At 32.4% G+C, this 5,787-nt stretch overlaps 1 protein-coding gene across 1 annotated transcript in view; it reads left to right on the top strand.

Annotated features, from left to right (window-relative positions):
• LOC109826560 overlaps positions 1 to 5,787 on the top strand; it is a 29,414-nt gene that overhangs the window by 21,510 nt on the left and 2,117 nt on the right. The window lies entirely within an intron of this gene.

The following is a 5,787-nucleotide window of genomic DNA, read 5'->3' as shown; positions in this document are numbered from 1 at the left end:
CGGCGGTCGACCGAAAAAATTCGCGGTCGACCGCGATCCAGATCCCAATCTGAGAAAATGAGCAGAGACTTATTCGGTCGACCAGTGCGGTCGACCGATGGAAATTTCGAGCTCTCGGTCGACCGGTGCGGTCGACCGACAAACTCTCTGCTGCCCACTGACGAATGATCACATGAGCGGTCGATCGGTGCGGTCGACCGAGGACTGATACATTCCAAAACTGATTTTAAAACAAATTTTGAGACTTTTGGAAAATTGTCAAAAATAACAAATGAAGTCCAGAAACTATGAAACTTTGGGAAATGTATATAAACATGTAAATGAAAACGAATTTTCCAAATTGCATTTCCCATTTGTGAAAAATCATCATTTTGCAAAAATAGTCCAAAACACGAAAATGTAAACATGTGAATTTTGATATTTAGGCTAAACCATGTTTTGAAACTTTGCACAATGATTTTGTACACTTAATAAAATATGTATATGATTATTGTTAAGTCCAAAAACTAAGAATATAATATTTTCACAAATATATAACTATATATATGCATAGAAACCAAAACTTATGTATATCTATATAACTATATAGATATACGAAGAAACCAATAACTGTGTGTGTGTATATGATATTGAGCTTAGAGTATCTAACACACATAATATAAAATCTAAACTAGATTACCTAAGCTTGATCTTGATCTTTAATTAAGCTTGACTTGGTACACTTGCGGATGAAGCTTGAACTTGATCTTTAACTTTGAATTGCAAGGCTTCACCGATATTCCGCCAACCTCCTTTGGATATGATCGTTGTGGCGCAATCCATCCATCCTCCAACTACGTTGTTTGTCTATAATAAATAAGAAAACACAAATACTAGACAAACAACATTAGTGATAATTTATTTGTTAAACATCATCAAAATAAGAAGGCCAACAATCTCCCCCTTTTTGATGATAACAAATAATTTACAAAAAAAAATATATGCATGAAGGAAATGAATATATAATTTATAATTCACATGCATATAAACAAGAAAGAATATACTCACAATATTTCTCTCCCTTTGACAACATCAAAAAGGGAACAAAAGAATTAAGAGAGCGAAAGCTCCCCCTATCAATAAGCATAGGTGAGTATAAAACATAGAATAGGGAATAGCTCCCCCTATCAAAATGCCATATAAAATATATGCAATAAAGATCAAGGCAAAACATGTGAGCAAGCATACATGAATATGCTAAATATCACTCACATACAAAAAGACAAATGAGAACATATATAAATATATCAAAGTGAAAAATAGTGTCTCATTAACACAAAAAAATGTAAAAATAGATTTATGAAAACAAATGAGAGAATAACATGAGAATCATGCAAAAAGAGTTTTCGAAAGAAAATAAATCAGCCAAATGAAATCATAAATCAACCACAATCACATAAAACCAAACCATCATTGATTTTCAAAAATCAAGAGAGGCAACTCTATCTAGCTCTTGAGCTAGTATCAACCCATATGAATATTTTAGTATCCGGTAAACAAGATTTGGGAATAAACACCCAATAATCCGTAGGGTTATATAAATACAAACTTCTCATCAAAACAAAATTAATAATCATGGAAACAAAAGAATTTGATCAAAGAAAAATTGTTTTCATAACCAAAAGATTTTAAAACATAATTTTCAAAAAGAAAAAATAAGAACACTAAAATTCTTGATTTAAAAATTAAATTTATTTTGGTACCCAAGAACTCTTGGTACCAAAAGATTTAGGGACATGACCCCTATCATTTAAACTCAAAGCCCTAGAGTTATGAACCCTCTTGGGCATATGTGGTGCATGGGATCAATCATAGCAATAGTCACTCAAATGACCCTTCCGATTGCAATATGTACAATGAAAAGGAAGCATTTGATTATGTTGACCATTAAAAGGTGCACGTGGAACATTTGCAAATAAAGATGGTCTTTTAAGATTATTTTGCAAATGAGAAACATTTTGAAACAATGTTGGTCTGCTTGAAATATTTTGCGATTTAGAACCTTTTTGCAAATCAAAACAAAACTTAGCTAAGTGACCAACTCTACCACAAAAATCACAATGATACACATGAGCATGCTTATGATGAGAAATAGGTGCATGTGTGTGTACATGTGATGAAGAAACTTGATGAGATGCACAAGTAGGATTAATATTCTTATGTTTTTGTGCATCATAGCAAAATTTAGCTAAATGGCATTTACGACCACAAAAGGAGCACTTATAAACTTTGCTATACAAGTGTGCATAGTGTGTAGGTGATTTTGTAGCGCTAGATTTAGCACACTTGTCCATAAGTTTCTTATGGTTATCAATGCATGTTTTTAAAGTTGAATCTAAGCATGATATGCGTTCCTTAACAAGATTCAAATCATCATTATGCACAACATCATTGATAATAGAAGTAGAGCATGTATGGTTATCAAAATCATTTCTAATAGCTACTACTTCTAGCATGACATTATCTCTTTCATGAGTTAACTTAGCAAAGTTTGAAAGCAAAGAATCATGATCCAATTTTAACTTTTCATTGTTTTCTTTAAGGATCATATTTTCATTAGAAATAGTATCAAACTTAGATGCTAACAACTCATGATCGGATTTCAAATCCTCATGCTTGTTTTTTAAATCAATAAAAATTTTATGCAATAAGTTATAGGCATGCAACAATTTTTCACTAGCACAAGCAATTTCATCACTAGATAAATCATGGTTTCAAACTCGCAAACCTCACTAGGGCTATCGCCTAGTGGCCGTGTGCATGATGCTCCATATGAACTTGAAGTCGGATCCTCCAAAGCTTGTTGGATTGCCTCCAAGTCCCCTTGATGTGCTTCTATAAATTTTCAAAGTTTGTAAGCACTATGAAAATTAACAAACTTGTTAGACATAGATGAATTAAAAACATTTAGCAAATATTCTAACAAAATATTGTTCATTGTAAACATACGATGATCATTCTTATTCCACTTGGATTTCTCCATAGTGGGCACAATATAAGCATCATCTATAATTTCATATAAATCAAAGTGTTTAGATTGAACAAAAAGTTTAAATCTAACACACCATTGGGCATAGGGAAAATTATCTAATCTAGGAGCAATATTGATGGCATAACCTAAACCATGCATATCCATAAAATAAAAGGCAAGCAAGATACAAATAAAGCTCAAAATTAGATAAGCACAATAAGCTAACTTGGATCTTTAACTCAAGGCGATTAGACCTTAAATCAAAGAGCACCAAGCTCTGATACCAATTGTAGACCCTGGAGGGGGGGTGATTAGGGTCTTATGCTAATCTAATCTGATTATATGCTAATTAAACTTAATTAACAAGTTATCCTAGCAAGTATGAAATACAATAAAAATATAAGCTAGGATAAGCAATATGAACAATGAGATATATCCTATATGATAGAAATATATGTAAGGAAATATAAACAAGACAAGGGTAAATAATCTAAATAAGATAGTGGATGAAATAAATGAGCAATGCACAATTAGCGATATAAGATAAATGCAAAAATAAATACGCCAAAGACAAACTCAAACAAGCAATATGATCACGGAGTTCGGACCTTCCGTCCTACGTCTCCGCTCCCCACTCCCGGGGAGAAATCCACTATCACAACCCGGTTTGGAAGCCCTAAGTGTTGGTCCTAGCCCATGTCCTCCTCCTCAAGTGCTCGGTTACAACCTCTCCCTAGGTTCGTCACCCGACGCCACTCCTCTTGGAATGATCCCCGACTCTCACCACACACTCCTCACTCGGTGTACAAGTGTATTACAAAGTGAATCTCACAATTAGGCTCAATACAATAATTGTTTGTTCTCTACTATAGATGAGAACACAATGAAAGCTCACACTCAATGTTACAACTCTCACAACCCCAAATATATTATGAATGCAGTATGCAAATACAATAAGCTCATGTGGGTGTGTGTAACAATGAGATTCAATAAAAACTTAACTCAATAAGAACTAGCAATAAGATTGATATGAAATACAATAGTAGAAATGCTAGGAAATAGAGTTAAGGAAACTTCTCTATAAACACAAAGAGAGGATGATGAAATGTTGAAGATGAACTCTTCAATAGTTGATGTAAACTCCTCTTTGTAACAGCAAACCCAAAACAAACTTAAACCAAAACTAAACAAGCTTAAGCCCTTGTTTAAAACCTTGTTTAAAAACTTCTTAGATGTTTTGAAAGAGAACAGCAATGGGGTATTTATACCCACTCAAAATCTCAGCCAAAAACCCCCAAGCAAAAGACAAAAACAGCCGTAGCCAACGGTAACAAAAATAGCCGTTGGAAGGAATCTGACTGAGCGGCGGTCGACCAAAAAAATTCGCGGTCGACCACGATCCAGATCCCAATCTAAGAAGAAGAGCAGAGACTTATTCGGTCGATCGGTGCGGTCAACCAATGGAAATTTCGAGCTCTTGGTCGACCGGTGCGGTCGACCGACAAACTCTCTGCTGCCCACTGACGAATGATCACATGAGCGGTCGACCGGTGCGGTCGACCGAGGACTGATACATTCCAAAACTGATTTTAAAACAGATTTTGAGACTTTTGGAAAATTATAAAAAATAATAAATGAAGTCCAGAAAATATGAAACTTTGGGAAATGTATATAAACATGTAAATGAACATGTTACAAAAAGAATTTTCCAAATTGCATTTCTCATTTATGAAAAATCATCATTTTGCAAAAATAGTCCAAAACACGAAAATGTAAACATGTGAATTTTGACATTTAGGCTAAATCATGTTTTGAAATTTTGCACAATAATTTTGTAGACTTAATAAAATATGTATATGATTATTGTTAAGTCCAAAAACTAAGAAAACAATATTTTCACAAAATTGCATATTATATGCAATATATACTAAAACACAATAATAAATATGAAACATGTGATTTCATATTTATAAACATGAAAACTCAGAAACACATGTATGTATATATATAACTATATATATGCATAGAAACCAAAACTTATGTATATATATATAACTATATATATATACGAAGAAACCAATAAATGTGTGTGTATATGATATTGAGCTTAGAGTATCTAACACACATAATATAAAATCTAAACTAGATTACCCAAGCTTGATCTTGATCTTCAATTAAGCTTGACTTGGTACACTTGCGGATGAAGCATGAACTTGATCTTTAACTTTGAATTGTAAGGCTTCACCGACATTCCGCCAACCTCCTTTGGATATGATCATTGTGGCGCAATCCATTCATCCTCTAACTACGTTGTTTGTCTATAATAAATAAGAAAACACAAATACTAGACAAACAACATTAGTGGTAAATTGTTAGTTAAACATCATCAAAACAAGAAGGCCAATACTTTTCTCTTCTTTCTACGCCATAATGTTTTTTCTCCTCTTTCTATGTCATAATTTTTTCTCTTTCAAAAAAAATCATAATTAATAGAGTTAATTAATAATTGATCTATTTGATAAATTTTAAATTTTTTAATCCCTAGTTAATTTTATACTCAAGCTCACCTTTTATGATAACTCTAAATAAATTTTTTAAAAAATACTTTTCAAAGTAGTATACTTCACTTAAGTCTTAACTACTTTTAATTAAAATAATGAAACTTTTGCATGCTTAGCTTAGAGTTGAAAATAATTTTTTAAGGTCTTGATCTACATATTTTTTAGGATATATATATATATATATATATATATATATATATATATGTTTATGTGAAT

Source organism: Asparagus officinalis, chromosome 10 (assembly GCF_001876935.1).
Source record: "Asparagus officinalis chromosome 10, Aspof.V1, whole genome shotgun sequence".
Lineage (NCBI taxonomy): Eukaryota > Viridiplantae > Streptophyta > Magnoliopsida > Asparagales > Asparagaceae > Asparagus > Asparagus officinalis.
The sequence above is the reverse complement of the archived record's forward strand: the minus strand, read 5'-3'. Positions and strand labels throughout refer to the sequence as shown.